This window comes from Macaca nemestrina, chromosome 8 (assembly GCF_043159975.1).
Source record: "Macaca nemestrina isolate mMacNem1 chromosome 8, mMacNem.hap1, whole genome shotgun sequence".
In the NCBI taxonomy this organism is placed as follows: Eukaryota; Metazoa; Chordata; class Mammalia; order Primates; family Cercopithecidae; genus Macaca; species Macaca nemestrina.
In genome coordinates, this window is record NC_092132.1 from 14,128,643 (window position 1) to 14,151,983 (window position 23,341).

At 38.9% G+C, this 23,341-nt stretch overlaps 1 long non-coding RNA gene and 1 pseudogene across 1 annotated transcript; one reads left to right on the plus strand and one right to left on the minus strand.

The window, feature by feature from the left end:
• LOC139355747 (uncharacterized) lies at positions 1–23,133 on the plus strand. The gene is made up of 3 exons (XR_011606733.1): positions 1–68; positions 21,698–21,839; positions 22,220–23,133. It is a non-coding gene; the product is annotated as an uncharacterized lncRNA (long non-coding RNA).
• LOC105492814 (heat shock protein HSP 90-alpha-like) lies at positions 17,722–20,301 on the minus strand (annotated as a pseudogene).
• Positions 23,134–23,341: the final 208 nt, after the last annotated feature.

The following is a 23,341-nucleotide window of genomic DNA, read 5'->3' on the forward strand; positions in this document are numbered from 1 at the left end:
TTAACTCTCCAGTGTCATCTACCTTGCTGTCATTCTCTCACATGGCCTTTGGTCATTGGTTCAGACAGGTCAGCATCACTGACCATAAGCCTCTTATATACTCCTGGATCAATCTTGAACACCCAGGAATTCTGTTAACCCCATGCCAGTCCGGGACATGAGAATCTGCAAAGCTAACTGATACTGTATCAGCTAAAACTCGTCATCCTACCATCCTGGTGGAGCCCTGCAACCTCCTTCAGCCTCTACCTAGAAATCCATCTGGGGTTTGTGTGCCTCACCTGGCTTAGTCCAGGAAGTATAAGATAACGTTTCCTTTTTCAGGAACTCATCAAGGTCTAACTAAACTCTATTGCTTTCTCTTAAAATTTATTCCTCTAGTCAGAGAAATCATTCTTAGAGTGGGAGTGGGAGCAGAAAAGACAGGGTATCCCTGCCTAATCATTCAGTTTTCTCTTAAATTTAGTATATGTCTACAGTACTTTCTGCTTCCTAAAGATCCTAATGTTTGTGACCCCAAAGCCAAGAAAAGCCTATCTTATTTTTGTTATTGACATTTTCCCTGTCATGTTCCTTCTCTGAGGCAATGAACAGAGAAAGATAAGGATAGCTAGATACAGCTCTACTCCAATAGGGAGAGGAGAAAGGACATAAGGAGAAATGGTAAAATAGACAAAGATCACTTAATATTTCATTTTTAACTTTTTTATTATAATTTTTGTGTGTACACAGAAGGTGTGTATATCTATGGGGTTCATGAGATGTTTTGATACAGATATGTGATGCATAATAATCACAGCATGTAAAATGGGGTATCCATCCCCTCAAGCATTTAGCCTTTGTGTTACAAACAATACATTTATACTTTTTGGCTGTTTTTAAGTGTACTATAGTCTATAGTGACTGTAGTCACCCTGTTTTGCTATCAAATACTAACTAAGATCACTTAATATTTCAAAATTTTTATTCTGCCAAATTTATTCAGGTATATTATTTATTGTTCAATATTCTATGTATATTATTTACTTTAATACTAAAATATTTTTCAACATTTTTTGTCCAAGGCCCTAAAAACAGATCTTGATTTTGGCAGTCGAGGCCAGAAGTTGCAGTGATTATATTAAAAATCAGCAATTATTTTTCTTGATCGAATAAGGATTGTATTAATAAAATCAGCTCATATGTTATTACAGAAGGGATACTGTACAATATATTTCTATGTGTTATACATTGAGTTCTTTTATTTATTCATTAGATAAATATTTTGTACACAGAATTCTTTAGTATGAGAAAAGTTCTATGATTGGCCCTGAGGCAATAAAAAGGACAAAAACCAGGAAATGCAAAGTCATGGACATCAGAGATTAGAAATGGAGGTAAAACAAGGATTAAAACAACAAATAATATGTAACTGTTGACCTAGCCTCCTTGAGATTTAGGAATAATAATACGTAACTGTTGACCTACAGTCATTCAGGCTCGGGAATAATAATACGTAACTATTGATCTAGTGTATAGGGAATGTTCACTTGGAGCACTATTGTCATTCAGAGGAGGAAGATATTACATCAGTCTTGAGGAAAGATCTATCTAAACAGGTAAATTTCGGATCTTGAAAAACAAAGGAAAAAAATATGGATATATTAGAGGGTAGGAGAATTTTAGGGGAATATCCTCATGATATTCCCCTAATATAGTAGATATAGTAGCTATTCCTCTACTATATACATAGTAGAGTCCCCATGTATATTTCTATTTTGTAACTCTTTTTATAACTATAACATGTATAAATACATATATTTTTCTTTTAACTGAAAGAATGCATCTTTCTCATTAGCCTGTAGATGCAGAGAAGGGAAGGATTGGATCAACTTCATTTATCACTGCATCCCCAACAGACAGTGCATAGTAGGTGCTCAGTAAATATCTGTGAACAAAAGAGTGAAGGCATACATGAATGACAAACAGATAAAGTTTCAGATCAAACAAACATAAATGATAGAGAGAAAGTAGTGGTGCAGAAGCTATGTGCATAAACGTGTTAGTAGTAGGAAGAATAAAAAAGAATTTTGGAGCCACATGATGGCAAACAATGAAAAGTTGCAGCCTCTGTATTTTATTCCATAGGACTTAAGAAGCCATTGATGCTTTGAGAAATGGCATAAGTAGAGGTGTTTGAGAGCTGTGTATGTTAGAAAGGTCACCTTGGCTGCACGTGGGACCTGAATGGAACGAGGGCAAGCTCAATGGTGGATGTACTGGTAGGAGAGCATTGTATTTGCAGGCTTGGGGAATGGAGTGGTGAGGCAGGTGGAGGAGGATGCAAAACACTTCAGAGGGAGACATTACAGGAACTAGTAACTTACAGGATGGAGGAAGAGTTACAGATTATTCCACGGGTTTAGGTTTAGTTTGGCTAACGAGATGGTGGTAGGACTGTGCAAATAAATAGGAAACACAGAATCAGAAAATCATCCCTATCATCCTCCTTTCCCAACAAGACCGGTTCCCTTGGTCTGTTGAATAAAATCCAGACAAGTATCATCTTGCATAGAAACTCAGGATACCTTAAACCAGATCTATGTATCCTGATCCCAAACCAAGGATAAGACTCCTTACTACTGCACTTCCGTCCATCTTAAGCCTTACCATTCCAACTATGACTTTTCCTAAAGTAATAGAGAGAAAGTATCTTTGTGTATAAGAAAAGCATAATTTTTCCCCTTAGCTTTTTTCTTATTTTGACATACTTTCAAATTTACATAAGAGTTTCAAGAATACACGAAGTCTCATACACCATTCACCTAGATCCTCCCAATGTTAATGTTCGCTTTCTCCTTGTCTTTTCTTCTTCTCGTCCCTCCTCCCCCATAATTAAATCTATTTTTTTCTGAAATGTTTGAGAATAACTCATAGATGTGGTGCTCCCTTACCCTGAAGTAATTCAGCTTGTAGTAGTTAAAGACAATGATAGATGGTACTTACTAATGTAATTATACGGTCTTTCCTAACTAGTGTCTTTGCTTTCCTTACTCTCCCAGACAATTATGTCTTTGGAACAAAGAGACAAGAAGACTATGCTAAGACAGTACTAGAACTAAAGATTATAACTAGAGAGGAAAGCCTTTCTTTCCACCTATTGGGCTGGATGTCCCATTCAGCATCTCTGCACAGCTTGGTTGAATACTGTTTGGCAGCCCTTATCACATTGGCGACTTTTGTTAATGAAATAATTCTGCATTTACCACAGAGCCTGACACACAGTTTGCAATCAACCAACAATACACATCTATTGAAAGAATGAAGCCAAGTCCTGCTCTGCTCTTAACCTTTGAGATACTAAGAGAACTACATAATTGCTTAAGACCAGATAATACTAGCTGAAGCTTGAACCATAAATCCTAACCCACCACTCTCCCTTTACCAAATTGACTTAGTCATAACATGGGGCTTTTTCAACTAAAATAAATCCTCTAAAGTCTTTGAATGAAAATAGACAAAGAAGCAAACTTATTTCTACTTTTCCTCTACATAAGTGGTTCACCGCTATCATGGTACATCAGAATTACCTGGGATGCTTTTTAAAACACAGATACCTGATATCTGAACCTTGCCACCAGAGATTCTAGAGTTTCTAATTGAGTTGTCTTGTTGTGGAGCCTATATCATCTTTTTTTCTGTTGTCATTGCATTGTGCTTTGTTTTATATTATCAGTTCCTCTTTTCAGAATGGTTCTGTGGTGCTGCCACCACTATCTCTTAGCTTTGTTAAATTATTCCGTGGTAACAAACAGCCCCAAAACTCACAGGCTTGCAACAACAGAGGTTTATTTCTCTCCCATAGTATCTGTTTACATGGGTCAAATGTGGCTTCTCTCCCATTCTCTTCACTGCAGGACTCAGACTCAGACCAACAGAACAGCACCTCTCTGGGACGTTGCTGGTCTCAGGGAAGAGCTACTACATGTTCCCTTATGTGAACATTCTTTGTACACAATGAAACCTCAATATTAAAATTTGTAAAATATCATCATTGCTAGGTATTCAGTCAACTATCAGAAATACTATTACCAAAGGTAGTCATACAAAAAAACTAGGCAAGTAGGTCTCAAAACACAGACTTTTCCTTCCACTGTGCCATCTCACGGTGATCCATTTTTCTTTCTTTTCACAGCACCATGTCCATGTGGATATGACAGACTGTATCCCATAGAAAAACTACACACACAAAACAAATCTTCAAAATCCTGGCTCTTTTTTCAACTTCTAATGTTCCAAAATATTTCAAAACTACAAAGAGAAGCCCAATATTTATTTAGCAATGATATTTCATCTGTTTCTCTCACTCTGCTTCATACTAAAATTAAAAGCTGATTGCCAAGGCGTCCAGGTACTATGGAGATTAGAAACATAAATAAGATTAAAGTTTAAGAGAGACAGCATGGCTGAAAGAGAAAGCCAGAGAGAAAAACACAAAATCATGAGGGTGGGAGGCAAGAATATCAGCCCTAAAATAATTCTTCAGGGAAAGAGATAATTCAAACTTGTAGACATACTTCTTAAATACAGCCAAATTCAAACACGACCCACTTGGAGGTTTCGGCAGTGTTTTCATTCTTTCTCTGAGAAAAATGTCTAGATTATCAGAATCTTAATTATCAGAACTATCTAAACATAAGAAGGCAGGGAGACCAAAAAACGCCCCGTTTGATTTTTAATGTCACCAATGACAGCTGGGTGAACCCTAATAGCAATGAATAGTTGACCCCATATATGACACCACTGTTTGGGAATCCATTTCCCCAAATCTGGGCATAATAAGTGATTACCAGTTATGATGTTAAAAGGCAGTTAATCAATATGCAACACAGACTGCAAACGTGAACTCCCTTCTGAAGGTCTCCTATTCATGCCACAGTATGGCAAAGCTAAAAGAAAGTTTAAAGATTACCTTGTCCTATCCTTTCTTGATATATTTGAGATGTCTCAGATGCAGGGAATAGATGTAATCTTCCTAGCAGGCAGCAGCATACCAGTGGCAGGGCTAGATTTAGAACCCAGACCCCCACTTCTTTTATACTCATTAGGTTTCAGTTAATGCATTGGAACAAACTGAGAAGGGTCAGGAGATGAGACATGAAGACAATTATGTTAACTGTATCATGGACTAAAACTTTGTGTGATGAGCACTCAGACTGGCTTAGTAACACTTCTTTGAAATGAACTTAGCCCCTAAAACTGCAGACTTTCCTTGTAGGGGTTGGTTCCTTCTTCCAAACCCACCAATAAGATAGGTCAGTTCTCTTCTGGTTGAAGTGGAGATGCGGAGGTATAAAAAAGTTGGGGCAAGAGGGCAGGGACATCGTTTTAAAGGAGATCCTTTCGTAGAAAACATGAGACCAAGAGAAAGAACTCTCCCTAACATTTCAATTCCCTAACATTTTTATAATTTATAGAAAATTAACATTTTTTAAATTATAGAGCCCAGTCATCAACCCAGGATCTTCCAAGGGGTTATATCTTATAAGGGGTTATAAGCCAAACCCTTATAACAGAAGATCAGCAATCTGTCAAATCATTCCTGCCTCCCTTTTCATGAAGTCACTCCTTCAGTACTAACCACTATACCTCGTGGTATCCTTCTGGTACACTGAATATTTTGCCCCCAGAATGGATCAGACAGCCCTAAAATATGCCAGATAGATATAAGTTAAATGAACTCCAAGGCCATGCTGTACCTAATACTGGAAATTTATGTTTTATTCTACCTAATTGTGCCCTGCCACTTTGTACAAAAAAGCTCATCAGAGGTTCTGTAATGAGATCAAATGACAACCTAAATGGTGCTCCAGCTCTCAAATATTGGAAATGGAGAGATGTTACAGGTGTAAGCCACCATGTCTGCCCCAGAAGGATTCTTGATCCCTTCACTTCTACAACCTGAGCTTTCATACTATAATAAATATATTTCTGATAGGGTCTCAGATTTGTATAAGTCCAATTCCAAATCTCTCATGAGCTCCCCCTTTTAAAGAATCCAAAGAATTAATAAGGCTAAAAATATTATTTTGGCACTTGCTTCATGATCAGAAAATTAGAAAGCATAAAGTTTCAGTCTCCAAATCATGTAAACCAAGTAAAATGTTATTCTGGTACTTAATTGCCCCCAGGGAAAAGCAGAAACTCAGAAGTATCTGAAGTTGTGAGCATTGCGGATGCTCATGACGAGAACGCTGGTCAGTCTATTTAAGCTATTTAGAGTCTATAGACTGGAGCTGAAACCTATTTAGGAGAAATCTTCCATCAAGTATTAATGGTATATTTGCCATACCTGACGGGGGAAAATGTCTCACTAATCTACTTTCCTTTTTTTTTTTTTTTTGAGGCAGAGCCTCGCTCTGTCGCCCAGGCTGGAGTGCAGTGGCTTTATCTCAGCTCACTGCAAGCTCCGCATCTTGGGTTCAAGTGATTCTCCTGCCTCAGCCTCCCTCCCGAGTAGCTGGGACTACAGGTGCATGCCACCATGCCCAGCTAATTTTTTTGTATTTTTAGTAGAGATGGGGTTTTACCGTGTTAGCCAGGATGATCTTGATCTCCTGACCTCATGATCTGCCTGCCTTGGCCTAATCTACTTTCTTAAAGGGCTGCATTTATGAAACTCCTCCCTTTCACGAAAGCAAGGACATACCCATTTGTGGAAGCCTCTGTTAATTCAAAACCTCTTAACACTCTTGACCATGTTGAGCTCAACATTCCTGGCACCCAGGACAATGTCAATCCCACAGCCTTCACATTATCTTTGTGAGCAAGCGTGTTCATTTCTGAGATGGTGCTGTTCCTTCTTGCAGTGAAATTCCTTGGGTCATAAAAAAATCTGCCTTCTAGACTTCTCCTCATCCAAACATTTGTTTCTGTTAAAGTCACTCAGTATATTCTAGAACTAAGGCTGCTATTGATGCTTTGGAAATGTTTGTTCTAGGGTCCTGGTGAGGATCACTTCTTCTTCCACGAGGTCCTCCAGACTTTGTCTTTGCTCCTTTTAAATGATCCGGGTCTTGAGTAGAAGTTCTTTCTGGGCGGAGCAAGATGGCCGAATAGGAACAGCTCCAGTCTCCAACTCCCAGCGCGAGCGACACAGAAGACCGGTGATTTCTGCATTTTCAACTGAGGTACTGGGTTCATCTCACTGGGGAGTGCCAGACGATCGGTGCTGGTCAGCTGCTGCAGCCCTACCAGCCAGAGCTGAAGCAGGGCGAGGCATTGCCTCACCTGGGAAGCGCAAGGGGGAAGGGAATCCCTTTTCCTAGCCAGGGGAACTGAGACACACAACACCTGGAAAATCGGGTAACTCCCACCCCAATACTGCGCTTTAAGCAAACAGGCACACCAGGAGATCATATCCCACACCTGGCCGGGAGGGTCCCACACCCACGGAACCTCCCTCATTGCTAGCACAGCAGTCTGTGATCTACCGGCAAGGCAGCAGTGAGGCTGGGGGAGGAGCGCCCGCCATTGCTGAGGCTTAAGTAGGTAAACAAAGCTGCTGGGAAGCTCCAACTGGGTGGAGCTCACAGCAGCTCAAGGAAACCTGCCTGTCTCTGTAGACTCCACCTCTGGGGACAGGGCAATAACAAACACAGCCGAAACCTCTGCAGATGCAAACGACTCTGTCTGACAGCTTTGAAGAGAGCAGTGGATCTCCCAACACGGAGGTTGAGATCTGAGAAGGGACAGACTCCCTGCTCAAGTGGGTCCCTGACCCCTGAGTAGCCTAACTGGGAGACATCCCCCACTAGGGGCAGTCTGACACCCCACACCTCACAGGGTGGAGTACACCCCTGAGAGGAAGCTTCCAAAGCAAGAATCAGACAGGTACACTCGCTGTTCAGAAATATTCTATCTTCTGCAGCCTCTGCTGCTGATACCCAGGCAAACAGGGTCTGGAGTGGACCTCAAGCAATCTCCAACAGACCTACAGCTGAGGGTCCTGACTGTTAGAAGGAAAACTATCAAACAGGAAGGACACCTACACCAAAACCCCATCAGAACATCACCATCATCAAAGACCAGAGGCAGATAAAACCACAAAGATGGGGAAAAAGCAGGGCAGAAAAGCTGGAAATTCAAAAAATAAGAGCGCATCTCCCCCGGCAAAGGAGCGCAGCTCATCGCCAGCAACGGATCAAAGCTGGACGGAGAATGACTTTGATGAGATGAGTGAAGAAGGCTTCAGTCCATCAAATTTCTCAGAGCTAAAGGAGGAATTACGTACCCAGCGCAAAGAAACTAAAAATCTTGAAAAAAAAGTGGAAGAATTGATGGCTAGAGTAATTAATGCAGAGAAGGTCATAAACGAAATGAAAGAGATGAAAACCATGACACGAGAAATACGTGACAAATGCACAAGCTTCAGTAACCGACTCGATCAAGTGGAAGAAAGAGTATCTGCGATTGAGGATCAAATGAATGAAATGAAGCGAGAAGAGAAACCAAAAGAACAAAGAAGAAAAAGAAATGAACAAAGCCTGCAAGAAGTATGGGATTATGTAAAAAGAGCAAATCTACGTCTGATTGGGGTGCGTGAAAGTGAGGGGGAAAATGGAACCAAGTTGGAAAACACTCTTCAGGATATCATCCAGGAGAACTTCCCCAACCTAGTAGGGCAGGCCAACATTCAAATCCAGGAAATACAGAGAACGCCACAAAGATACTCCTCGAGAAGAGCAACTCCAAGACACATAATTGCCAGATTCACCAAAGTTGAAATGAAGGAAAAAATCTTAAGGGCAGCCAGAGAGAAAGGTCAGGTTACCCACAAAGGGAAGCCCATCAGACTAACAGCAGATCTCTCAGCAGAAACTCTCCAAGCCAGAAGAGAGTGGGGGCCAATATTCAACATTCTTAAAGAAAAGAATTTTAAACCCAGAATTTCATATCCAGCCAAACTAAGTTTCATAAGTGAAGGAGAAATAAAATCCTTTACAGATAAGCAAATGCTTAGAGATTTTGTCACCACTAGGCCTGCCTTACAAGAGACCCTGAAGGAAGCACTAAACATGGAAAGGAACAACCGGTACCAGCCATTGCAAAAACATGCCAAAATGTAAAGACCATCGAGGCTAGGAAGAAACTGCATCAACTAACGAGCAAAATAACCAGTTAATATCATAATGGCAGGATCAAGTTCACACATAACAATCTTAACCTTAAATGGAAATGGACTAAATGCTCCAATTAAAAGACACAGACTGGCAAACTGGATAAAGAGTCAAGACCCATCAGTCTGCTGTATTCAGGAGACCCATCTCACATGCAGAGACATACATAGGCTCAAAATAAAGGGATGGAGGAAGATTTACCAAGCAAATGGAGAACAAAAAAAAGCGGGGGTTGCAATACTAGTCTCTGATAAAACAGACTTTAAACCATCAAAGATCAAAAGAGACAAAGAAGGCCATTACATAATGGTTAAGGGATCAATTCAACAGGAAGAGCTAACTATCCTAAATATATATGCACCCAATACAGGAGCACCCAGATTCATAAAGCAAGTCCTTAGAGACTTACAAAGAGACTTAGACTCCCATACAATAATAATGGGAGACTTCAACACTCCACTGTCAACATTAGATCAACGAGACAGAAAGTTAACAAGGATATCCAGGAATTGAACTCATCTCTGCAGCAAGCAGACCTAATAGACATCTATAGAACTCTCCACCCCAAATCAACAGAATATACATTCTTCTCAGCACCACATCGTACTTACTCCAAAATCGACCACGTAATTGGAAGTAAAGCACTCCTCAGCAAATGTACAAGAACAGAAATTATAACAAACTGTCTCTCAGACCACAGTGCAATCAAACTAGAACTCGGGACTAAGAAACTCAATCAAAACTGCTCAACTACATGGAAACTGAACAACCTGCTCCTGAATGACTACTGGGTACATAACGAAATGAAGGCAGAAATAAAGATGTTCTTTGAAACCAATGAGAACAAAGATACAACATACCAGAATCTCTGGGATACATTTAAAGCAGTGTGTAGAGGGAAATTTATAGCACTAAATGCCCACAAGAGAAAGCAGGAAAGATCTAAAATTGACACTCTAACATCACAATTAAAAGAACTAGAGAAGCAAGAGCAAACACATTCGAAAGCTAGCAGAAGGCTAGAAATAACTAAGATCAGAGCAGAATTGAAGGAGATAGAGACACAAAAAACTCTCCAAAAAATCAATGAATCCAGGAGTTGGTTTTTTGAAAAGATCAACAAAATTGACAGACCACTAGCAAGACTAATAAAGAAGAAAAGAGAGAAGAATCAAATCGACGCAATTAAAAATGATAAAGGGGATATAACCACCGACCCCACAGAAATACAAACTACCATCAGAGAATACTATAAACACCTCTACGCAAATAAACTGGAAAATCTAGAAGAAATGGATAATTTCCTGGACACTTACACTCTTCCAAGACTAAACCAGGAAGAAGTTGATTCCCTGAATAGACCAATAGCAGGCTCTGAAATTGAGGCAATAATTAATAGCCTACCAACCAAAAAAAGTCCAGGACCAGATGGATTCACAGCTGAATTCTACCAGAGGTACAAGGAGGAGTTGGTACCATTCCTTCTGAAACTATTCCAATCAATAGAAAAAGAGGGAATCCTCCCTAACTCATTTTATGAGGCGAACATCATCCTGATACCAAAGCCTGGCAGAGACACAACAAAAAAAGAGAATTTTAGACCAATATCCCTGATGAACATCGATGCAAAAATCCTCAATAAAATACTGGCAAACCGGATTCAGCAACACATCAAAAAGCTTATCCACCATGATCAAGTGGGCTTCATCCCTGGGATGCAAGGCTGGTTCAACATTCGCAAATCAATAAACATAATCCAGCATATAAACAGAACCAAAGACAATAACCACATGATTATCTCAATAGATGCAGAAAAGGCTTTTGGCAAAATTCAACAGCCCTTCATGCTAAAAACGCTCAATAAATTCGGTATTGATGGAACGTACCTCAAAATAATAACAGCTATTTATGACAAACCCACAGCCAATATCATACTGAATGGGCAAAAACTGGAAAAATTCCCTTTGAAAACTGGCACAAGACAGGGATGCCCTCTCTCAACACTCCTATTCAACATAGTGTTGGAAGTTCTGGCTAGGGCAATCAGGCAAGAGAAAGAAATCAAGGGTATTCAGTTAGGAAAAGAAGAAGTCAAACTGTCCCTGTTTGCAGATGACATGATTGTATATTTAGAAAACCCCATTGTCTCAGCCCAAAATCTCCTTAAGCTGATAAGCAACTTCAGCAAAGTCTCAGGATACAAAATTAATGTGCAAAAATCACAAGCATTCTTATACACCAGTAACAGACAAACAGAGAGCCAAATCAGGAATGAACTTCCATTCACAATTGCTTCAAAGAGAATCAAATACCTAGGAATCCAACTTACAAGGGATGTAAAGGACCTCTTCAAGGAGAACTACAAACCACTGTTCAGTGAAATAAAAGAGGACACAAACAAATGGAAGAACATACCGTGCTCATGGACAGGAAGAATCAATATCGTGAAAATGGCCATACTGCCCAAGGTAATTTATAGATTCAATGCCATCCCCATCAAGCTACCAATGAGTTTCTTCACAGAATTGGACAAAACTGCTTTAAAGTTCATATGGAACCAAAAAAGAGCCCGCATCTCCAAGACAATCCTAAGTCAAAAGAACAAAGCTGGAGGCATCACGCTACCTGACTTCAAACTATACTACAAGGCTACAGTAATCAAAACAGCATGGTACTGGTACCAAAACAGAGATATAGACCAATGGAACAGAACAGAGTCCTCAGAAATAATACCACACATCTACAGCCATCTGATCTTTGACAAACCTGAGAGAAACAAGAAATGGGGAAAGGATTCCCTATTTAATAAATGGTGCTGGGAAAATTGGCTAGCCATAAGTAGAAAGCTGAAACTGGATCCTTTCCTTACTCCTTATACGAAAATTAATTCAAGATGGATTAGAGACTTAAATGTTAGACCTAATACCATAAAAATCCTAGAGGAAAACCTAGGTAGTGCCATACAGGACATAGGCATGGGCAAAGACTTCATGTCTAAAACACCAAAAGCAACGGCAGCAAAAGCCAAAATTGACAAATGGGATCTCATTAAATTAAAGAGCTTCTGCACAGCAAAAGAAACTACCACCAGAGTGAACAGGCAACCTACAGAATGGGAGAAAATTTTTGCAATCTACTCATCTGACAAAGGGCTAATATCCAGAACCTACAAAGAACTCAAACAAATTTACAAGAAAAAAACAAACAACCCCATCAAAAAGTGGGCAAAGGATATGAACAGACATTTCTCAAAAGAAGACATTCATACAGCCAACAGACACATGAAAAAAAGCTCATCATCACTGGCCATCAGAGAAATGCAAATCAAAACCACAATGAGATACCATCTCACACCAGTTAGAATGGCGATCATTAAAAGTCAGGAAACAACAGGTGCTGGAGAGGATGTGGAGAAATAGGAACACTTTTACACTGTTGGTGGGATTGTAAACTAGTTCAACCATTATGGAAAACAGTATGGCGATTCCTCAAGGATCTAGAACTAGATGTACCATATGACCCAGCCATCCCATTACTGGGTATATACCCAAAGGATTATAAATCATGCTGCTATAAAGACACATGCACACGTATGTTTATTGCAGCACTATTCACAATAGCAAAGACTTGGAATCAACCCAAATGTCCATCAGTGACAGATTGGATTAAGAAAATGTGGCACATATACACCATGGAATACTATGCAGCCATCAAAAAGGATGAGTTTGCGTCCTTTGTAGGGACATGGATGCAGCTGGAAACCACCATTCTTAGCAAACTATCACAAGAACAGAAAACCAAACACTGCATGTTCTCACTCATAGGTGGGAACTGAACAATGAGATCACTTGGACTCAGGAAGGGGAACATCACACACAGGGGCCTATCATGGGGAGGGGGGAGGGGGAGGGATTGCATTGGGAGTTATACCTGATGTAAATGATGAGTTCATGGGTGCAGCACACCAACATGGCACAAGTATACATATGTAACAAACCTGCACGTTATGCACATGTACCGTACAACTTAAAGTATAATAATAATAAATAAATTAAAAAAAAAAAAAGACGTTCTTTCTGCTACATCCTTTTTTGCTGCAGTAAACTATGCCTTCAATGTTTCTTTTTCCTCTGTTCTGCTAAGTCTCACAGGAACACTTAACTGAGTTTCTAACTATTCAATCTGCTTCTTTGGCATCTTTCCTTCTCTAACAAATAGAGTTCTACTGTTTGCTGTAATTAAATGCCTTTCTTCTTTTCTTTCTCTGCTTTTTTGGTCAAGATATTTATTTGTCCAGTATTATACGCTTAATTTTATCTTATAGGATGTTTCCCACAATGTAATATGTAAAATTAATAATTTCTTGGTGTGCCAAAAGCCTCTCTCTCTCAAGCCTCTTCAATAAGTCTTGTCCATTTTCTTGAGTTGAAGCATCCAATCCAGGAGATAATTTTCTATCATACTACATCTCATGTAGGCTGGACTTAATAATCATTATTTTGCTTAGATTCCCTATGTGTGTTGTGGTAGAAAGAATCCTAAAATAGTTCCTAAGGTATCCTACCCTAATCCCTGGGACTGTGAATAGGATAAGTTATCACACTGGGGATTACGCTACATATTATATGGCAAAAGGAATTCTGAAGATCTAATTAAAATTATTCATCCGTTGACACTGAGTTAATCAAAAGGAAGATTGTGTTATCATGTAATTAATCTAATCATTTAACTGTAAAGAGTTATCTCTGGATGGTAGCCTTAAAATCATGAATCCAAAATTATATTAAATGTAAAAGCTGCTAGTTCACCTATAACATCTATGTCACTGTGAAATCGATCCAGAAGTTCTTTTGCATATGTTCTGATGATTTCTTTTGCCTATACAGACTTTCTGAATCACTCACACGTCTCTCCCAGTCTTCAGGGAATTCTTTATATGGTCACCTGTTAGTGAGTGCCAGCACCCTGGCACGTGAATTCCAGTCTAATTTCTAAGATCTTTCCTCTTTTCCTTTATTATATTTCATTGTACAACTGTCATTTTTTTCTGATCTAATAACAACCAAAATATCCTAAGGCCCTCTTTTAGAGCACTTATACCAACGTGCAGTTACTTTTAATTTTATATCTGCTTATCATAGCTTTTAACATCAAATTTCCCTTTTATATCTGCCTTATTATTTTTCTAAGATGTCAACATTTCTTCTAAGGTAATCTCTTTTTTTGTTTCTGCTTTAACGCTCTCTTCCCATACTTAATTTCCATTTTTCTATTGGTGTTGTCCAGACAATAAGACTAATGCATACTAGTCAATATATTCTAGTTATTCCTTGATTGTCTCCATAATACCTTTGTGGTAAATATTTGAGGCACAGGTAGCCTTTTGAGTTACCTGATTAACCTCTAGATTTTCAATAAGTATCTCTAAGAAAATAGTTTATTCTTTTTTACAGTGAAGATCTCTCTTTGTTTTGTTTGCTGATAAAACATACCACCATTCTGTGGACAAATACATTTTGTCTTGGGAAACTAAAGTCATGGTCAGAAGCTTCAAAATGAACAAACTCCATGCCAACTTGACACCATGCAGTGGTGTGCAACTATCAGGAACTGGCAGACAAGCTCATATTTGTAAGAAGTTAGGACCTTCAGGTTCTTCCTTTGGTCTTTAGTGTAGCAAAGGGAATTTAGAGCCATAAGTTTAATGCTGCCTGCCTAGGCCTGACAATAACAATTTAAAGCAAGAACTTTACACATTAGGGCTCTGCAGTACAAGTGGAACATAGCTAGCTTTATAGTTTTGAAGTCCCATTTGCAGATCTGACTCTTGGCTGAGGATCTCAGGAAAAGCAGAAATTCTGTACCACCCATCATGACCAAAAGGTTCCAATCCATCATGACCAAAAGGTTCTAATCTCTGTCTCAACCTTGCCTGAAACACTAAGGCAAGCCACATCTGAATGCTTTAAGGCCCACCTACAACAGCCCAAAACGAAGATCTAAATGGCCATCATATTCTATGGTGTGTGCTTATTAAAATTCCACCTTGCTTGCATAATAAAACCTACTCATTTGTAGACCAGGCTCCAGAAGGACCAAGTACACAACTGTAAAACCAAAACCAGTCCCATGGTTCAACACAGGTCACTACAAACTAGTTAAGATCCCCCACGGATACCACAAGCCAAAGTTTTGGGTCCAACACCATGCTCCTGGTCAACAAATCCTCTGTCCTGTACCTTTTATTTTACCCTTAAATATTATTTCTTATCTGTGTTTAAGATTATTTGCTTTCACCAAATGACAGAATATTAGTAGTCAATAAACAATGTCTCCCTGTTTTCTAATTATGGGGCCAACTGAGAACTGGATTCAAGATTGGAGAAATGAAAATGTCAGCTTCACTACGATAAAAGTTGTTAATAGTTATTAATATGATTTCCATATAGAGCCAATGGTCTTACTAACACTCTGATTTAAACTTAACTCCAAATAGCTGTTTCCCTCTTTAGGCATATAAAGTCATCCCCCACTAAATTGGTGCATAATGGAGAAAATAGACTAAATGTTTCGTTTTTACAAACACGAACATCCCAAAAAGAAGCACCAGAATGAACCGAGCAATTCACTAGTCAATTAAATTACTTTCTTCTCTGAAGGTGGAGGTAAACAAAGAGGCCAAGATGTTGCTGTAATGGGGGACCTTCTGCATAAAAACAGGAAGCCAGCGAGGAAAGAGGCTTGCCACTGGACAGTTAGAATCTTGGCTCAATTTTGAGTATTGCTAAAGAAATTAAGTCAATCATATAGATGGAAACATGCTAATTAATTACTGAATGCTATTCTTAATATAAAATCAAAGATATAAGGAATTAAGAAATTATCCAGCTTAATCATTTATTCATTCATCTATTCATTCCTTTATTCTAGCAAAATTTATTGAAGGTAAACCATATATATGACATTGTTCAATCCCTTCTTTTGACAATGAAGAAACCAAGGACTAGAGAGGTAAATCAGTTTGACCAATATCACACAACAAATCAGAAACAGAGCCTAGACTGAAACCCATTCTTCCAGGCATCCTGGAAGGAGTGGACATTAAAAGATGTGCTGTGGGGCAGGTCACATTTGAAATGCTGAACTCAAATAACCTCCAAGAAGTTATTGACAATGACCATGACCTAAAAGGAAAAAAACAGAGTATCAAGAGAAAGTGTGAAAAATATATCATGTGAGAAGTGGAAGAAAGTACACTGTGGTGGAAAAAATTCGTGCCCCAATATCAGATGACCTGTTTTCAAGACACAGATTCACTCACGTGGACTTGCCATAATTTTGGTCAGGTCCCCCCATCTTCCCAAGCTTCCATTTCCTCCCCTGTAAAATGAGGGTGATAATAAAGTCACTGCCCTTCTCACAGAATTGTAGTGAGAAGTATAGATGATGATGGGCCAGGATGATTTACGTAAAACTGATGTGAAGTTAGACATTTATTATTATTATTGTTGTTGTTGTTCTTGTTATTAATATTTTAAAAACAATAGAATTGAGAATGTTGAATCAAGAGACAGTAACAGCAAGTTGAGCCATGGATATTTGAGTTCCTGTCTCTCAAAACAAAGGGAAAAAAAGATGAATAAAACATGTTTGTTTGGCACTTTTCTAAATTATTATTACAAACTCACAACTAAATAGTGGTGTGATTATTGTGATCCTAACTATGAAGATGAGGAAAACGAGGCTTCAGAGAGGCTGTGAAATTTGCCCAAAGGAGCATTGTGAGGAAGTAGAGGAGACAAGGCTTAGATGGACAGGAACTCCATCCTCTCTCCCTACACCACAGTGCCAATCAATATACACTAAAACAGCACAGCTGGGAGAGCAGATCAGAGAGGTGGAGAATGAGCTGGGATCAAACTTGAGTTTTCCTGGCTGGCTCAAAGCATAGCTACTTTCCATCATCAAGGCAAAGAGCAGTGTGAGAGGGGTATGAGCTCAAGAATAAAGCTTCTTGGGTTTGCATTTGGGTTCTGGCAATTACTTGCTATATGTTTTTTTTTCTTTTAACTCATCAGTATTTGTTACAACTTTAAGCAGAATGTGACTGGAGCACTACATTTCCATCCACAAGACCGAGTCTGAGTTATTTTCGAACAGTTTTATGATATGCTTAGGGAGGCTTATAACTTTGCTCCTCGAAACAATAGTTTTCTTTGGAAAACAAGCCCTGTGGAGAGTTCCTTCCATCAAGCTGCTTCAGTTTAACCTATTTCTAGATGACTAGTACATGCAGAATTGGCAACTACAGGGGATGAAAAGTTCAAAAAGTAGATCCTACAAGATGTAACAAATACTTTTCTAAACATCAAGGTATAGCTCAGGAACACTTTGATAGCAAGATTTGGTCTACTTAGGAATCTGGCTTGATAGCTAAACACTTTAGACCACAAAGTTAACATCATGTTACATACATCTTACAACACACATTACCCCAATCTGTTAAAATAAAAACAATGTGAAACTAAAAAAGCATTACTAGCTTTGCTTTAGTATATAAGGTATCACAGCATCACTTAGAAGTAGACAGAAATCTTATCTTCCCCTTAAAGTAGTTGTTGTCATGCCATACAGACTTTTTAATATTAACAAAAATAAAGAAAAACATCCTTGAAAATATATTATCAGAGGAATTGTAGAGTATTGAACAGGTAAGTCATCCCTCAGCTGGAGGTTAGTCTATTTCTTCCATGTGTGATGTGTCGTCATCTCCTTCGAGGGGCGGCATTTCTTCAGTTACAGCTGCACTGGTATCATCAGCAGTAGGGTCATCTTCAATACCCAGACCAAGTTTGATCATCCTATAGATCCTGTTAGCATGTGTCTGGGGATCTTCCAGATTGAAGCCAGAAGACAGGAGTGCAGTTTCATAAAGCAAGATGACCAGATCCTTCACAGACTTGTTCTTATCAGCCTCTGCCTTTTGCCTTAAGGTCTCAATAATGGAATGGTCAGGGTTTATCTCCAGGTGTTTCTTTGCTGCCATGCAACCCATTGTTGAGTTGTCTCTTAGGGCTTGAGCTTTCATTATTCTCTCCATGTTTGCTGTCCAGCCATAGTGCTTGTGACAATACAGCACGGGGATGTCACCAATCGGTTTGACACAACCACCTTTTCAACTTTTTTCTCCAATATGTCTTTCATGATTTTGCAGAGGTTCTTAAACTTTGTTTTTTTATCTTCCTGTTTCTTTTTCTCTTATTCATCCTCTGGAAGTTCCAAGCCCTCTTTGGTGACTGACACTAAAGTCTTCCCCTCAAATTCCTTCAATTGTTGGACACAGTACTCATCAATGGGCTAAATCATATAGATCACTTCTGAGCCATGTAGCCATGTTTCCGAAGACGTTCCACAAAGGCTGAGTTAGCTACCTGGTCCTTGGTCTCACCTGTGATGTAATAGATATGTTTCTGGTTTTCCTTCATTCTGGTGCAGTAGTCCTTGACAGAAACCATCTCATCACCAGAGGTAGATGTGTAGTACCTTCACAGCTCTGAAAGCTTCTTCTGATTTTGAGAGTCTTCGTGTATTCCAAGCTTCATGTTTTTAGAGAACTGCTCATAGAACTTCTTGTAGTTCTCTTTATCTTCTGCCAGTTCAGTAAAGAGTTCCAAGCATTTTTTGACCAAATTCTTCCTGATAACTTCCAAATTTTGCTTTGTTGTAACATCTCACGGGAAATATTTAGAGGGAGATCCTCTGAGTCTACCACCCCTCTAATGAATTTCAGATATTCAGTGATTAGCTCCTCATAGTTATCCATGGTGAAAACTCTGCATACATACCATTTAATGTTGTTCTTTTTCTTTCTGTTTTCAAACAGGTCAAAAGGAGCATGTCGTGGGACAAATAGAAGGGCTCTGAATTCCAATTGTCCTTCAACTGAAAAATGCTTCACTGCCAAGTGATCTTCCCAGTCATTGGTCAAGCTCTTGTAGAATTCTCTGTACTCCTCATTAGTAATATCGTCAGGATTTCTGGTCCAGATGGGCTTTGTTTTGTTGAGTTCTTCTTGATTGATGTACTTTTCCTTAATCTTCTTCTTCTTGTCACTATCCTTCTTTTCTTCTCCTTCCTCATCAGAACCAACATCTTCAATTTCAGGTTTGTCTTCAGACTCTTTCTCTTCTTTTTCTTTTTCTTCTTCTCTGTCTTCCTTTTCTTCAGCCTCATCATCATTGACTTCTTTATCATGTTCCTTCTCCACAAAAAGAATAATGAAATATCCAATAAACTGAGAATGTTTCTTCACAATCTCCTTTATTCTTCATTCCTCCAAGTACTCAGTTTGGTCTTCTTTCAGGTGTAGGATAACCTTTGTTCCACGACCCATAGGTTCACCTGTGTCTGTCCTCACTGTGAATGATCCCCCTGCTGAAGACTCCCAGGCATACTGCTCATCATCATTATGTTTGGTGATCACAGTTGCTCTCTCAACAACCAAATAAGCAGAATAAAAACCGACACTGAAATGGCCAATCATAGAGACACCTGCACCAGCCTGCAAAGCTTCCATGAACGCTTTGGTCCCAGACTTGGTGATATACCAAGGTTATTGATCAAGTCAGCCTTGGTCATTCCAATTCCAGTATCCACAATAGGGAGGGTTCGATCTTGTTTGTTTGGTATAAGGTTAATATGCAGCTCTTTCCCAGAGTCTAATTTACTGGGATCCGTCAAGCTTTCATACTGAATTTTGTCCAATGCATCTGATGAATTTGAAATGAGCTCTCTCAGAAAGATCTCTTTGTTCGAGTAGAAAGTATTGATGATCAATGACATCAACTGGGCAATTCTGCCTGAAAGGTGAATATCTCAACCTCCTCCACCTCCATGGGTTGGTCTTGGGTCTAGGTTTCCTCAGGCATCTTGGCTAAGAAACCGCACAGGTTCCACAGCACAGCAGCACCAGGATGCTAAAGCAACTCTACTTGCTATATGGTTTTAGGCAAAATAATCTGTCTATGTCTCCCTTTTCTCAACTGAAAAATGGCAACGATAATAGATTATCTTTTCAGGCCATTATTATGTGAGAACATGTGAGATAATGCAAGTAGGATGCTTGCAATTGCATGATATAAATACAAACATTATGCTGAACTCTACCAGAGGAAATAGAATGCACAGTCTTTTATTCTCTGGTCCAAGATTGGGAGAGAGACTGGGCCAGGTAACATTCAGGTTCCGTTCAAACTTTTAGACCCTAACTACACTTTTCTATCCCTCTACCCTATTTATTGCCAGCCAAAGGCCTCATGGAAGAGTCCTGTAGCCCAGCCAAGTACTTCACTCAACACTGATTTTGATCATAGCAAAAGGAATTTGGAAAATAACATCAAAGTGCTAGGTACAAAAATTGATTTTTAAAAATAGGTTCACTAAAGCCACTTCAGAGAATTTGCTGGCATAGTTCAGATATTTAGGGATTTTTCTGCCTCTTCTTTTAAACTGATCAAACATTTATCACAGTGTCCAAAAAGGCCTAGATTCCAGGAAGTCTGTACTGAGGCAAAAAAAAAAGGTTTCAACCAGACAGCATGCTGTCACATCTTGATGTCAGAGATCAAACTTCTCTCAGGGTGTGAGGAGGGGACAAGTCTTAACAGGCAGTTTTAACTGTAGGATGAGAATAAGAAAGGTGGCATTATTTTCCAAGTCCCATTGATATTGGGTGAAAATGACAGAAAAACCAAAGTGTTTCGCTATCCCCCACATAACCCAATGCTAACATGGCTCTAATTGAATTAAGGATAAGTTCCTGTTTAAGGTGATACACATTTTTGGTTTATTTTAACTAATTTTTTAAAAATAAAATTAAAAATAATTTTAAACATAATTTTTTAAAATAATTATCGCAATGGAGGGGTGGGGGTAGCCGCTCTTACAAAATATTGATGAGAATGTGAGATACATCCTTTTGGAAGGCAGTATGATAAAATACATGCATCCACTCCCACAATGTATTTTGATCCTAAAATCCCATTCCTACAGATGTTATTAAGCATGTAAGAAACATCAATGTGTATGATCAATGCAGCTTTGTGTGTGACAGCCAAAAATCAATGGAAAAAGAAAGGTTCAGAACTATAAAAGCAGTGAAATAAATTATGACATATCAATTAAATGGAATATTAGCTGGGTATTAGACTGCAGATTTAGGAAAAAAAATCATGACGGGAAATCATTATAAGCAATTGTCAAGTAAAATGAGCAGGTTATTAGAAAGTGTGAGCTGTATAAGTGTAATTGTGTGTATTCATTTACACAGAAAAAATAAAACCTAGAAAGATGGATTACTAAAATGTACACAGTGGTTATTTGGAGATAGTGGGATTCGGATAATTTTTATGTTCTTTTCCATGCTTTCATGTATTATCCAAATTATTTCAAATAAATTTCACAATAAATATCAATTCACAATAAGAAATAAAATCAATAAACTACTTTAACAAAGGTTGATCTACTACTACTTTTTATAGACAAAGAAGACAAATGGAGATTTGCAGAAGAAAATATCAAATGGATTATCCTGGTAGTCTCCAGAGAATTAACTGAGTCATCCACATGATTTAGCCCCATCTCCATGCTTCATGTGATAGGAAACAGAATTTTGAAGTTGAGGTAATAATGAAAGGCCCAAATCACCTCTGCCACTTATTGACCACGTGATGTTAATTTTGCTGAGCTTTAATTTCCTCATTTGTAAAATAAAGATCAATAGTTCAAAGCTTTATTGTGAGAACTCATTGAGAAGATAATTTTGAAAGCAATTGAACATGGCCTGTTCATAATTGGACTTTAATACATGCAAGATGCATTACTGTATCATTCACCTATTTAAAAACTGAGTTAAAAACATTAAATAAGGTCCAAAATGCAATTACGTTATGGAGGACACAGAAAGCGAGCACCCACTGAAGGTTGGCTCTCTCTTCTTCTCTTCTTTGGCTGTACCTGAACCTTACTCCCTTCTCAAGCCTCTGCTCTTGCTTTCCTTTCAGGACATAAGGCAGCATCACCAAACGGCTCTCCAGGAGAGCTGCTACCTCTGCCAAAGGCAAAAAGGATATAGGGAAGCTGCCACAGCATCTGTTGGCTCCAGGAAGACACCACCTTGTCTGTGGCCTAGGGATAGAAGGATGACACCTCACCTAGTTACTTTATACATGCCAGTTCGGCACTAGCAAAACCCAGAGGCCAACCCTCAGACTGGAGCCTGAAATGTTGCTACGTAAAACCTGCTGTTTCCATGACTGAGCTTGCCAGCTGCAACAACATCAGCAGAAAGATCGCTTCTGATCAACTTCTCCTTCCAAATCTCATGTGAGTGCAACTGCTGGCCGAAACGCAATGTAACCAGAACCCTACTTGTAAGGGAGTCTGGGAAATGTAATTTTTAGATTACTAGTTTTACAAAAATAAATGTATATGGAAGGAGGTTGGAATGGAGGTTGAGTGCTGATCTGCCATATCCGCACTGCATCTCCTTTAGACTCTGACACAAGAGGTGGCCTTTCCCTGAACCCTATGCTTTAGAAGATCCTGAATACCACAGATGCAATAAGAGTAAATTTATAAAAACACATTTGTGCACCTATCTCTTGGGAACCTATATTCAACAATGGCACAGCACAACCCGGAAACAAAAGCGTCAGCTCACAGGCATTGTTCAGGCCTCAGAGAAGCGTTTCTCAAGATCTCTTACCATATATTCTTGAAAGGAAAGATAGCCAAGTCCAAATTCCATGTAAGTTTGTGAATGCAGCCACTTCAGACTTTGGGGGTGGACACGACTTTGCACAAAAGACCTGAATAGTGAAAATATTTGGGAAAGGGAAAAGATACAATGATTACTTTGTGAAATTTTTCCTCTCATGAATAATTTTTTTGGCATTATTAAAGCACCAGATTTCCAGGAATCTCAAACATCCACTTTTCTTGAATCCTTTCATATTACAATTTGTGGTTTGGAAGGTACTCCACTATTCAGAATAATTGCATGTATCAGCTGAGGAACATTTCAATATTAAACCATGCACTTCACTCTTAAGTATAACATGTGTTTAGTGTTATCTCAATTCTTTACATTGGCAAGTTGGTGATCATTGAATGGAAGAAATTTG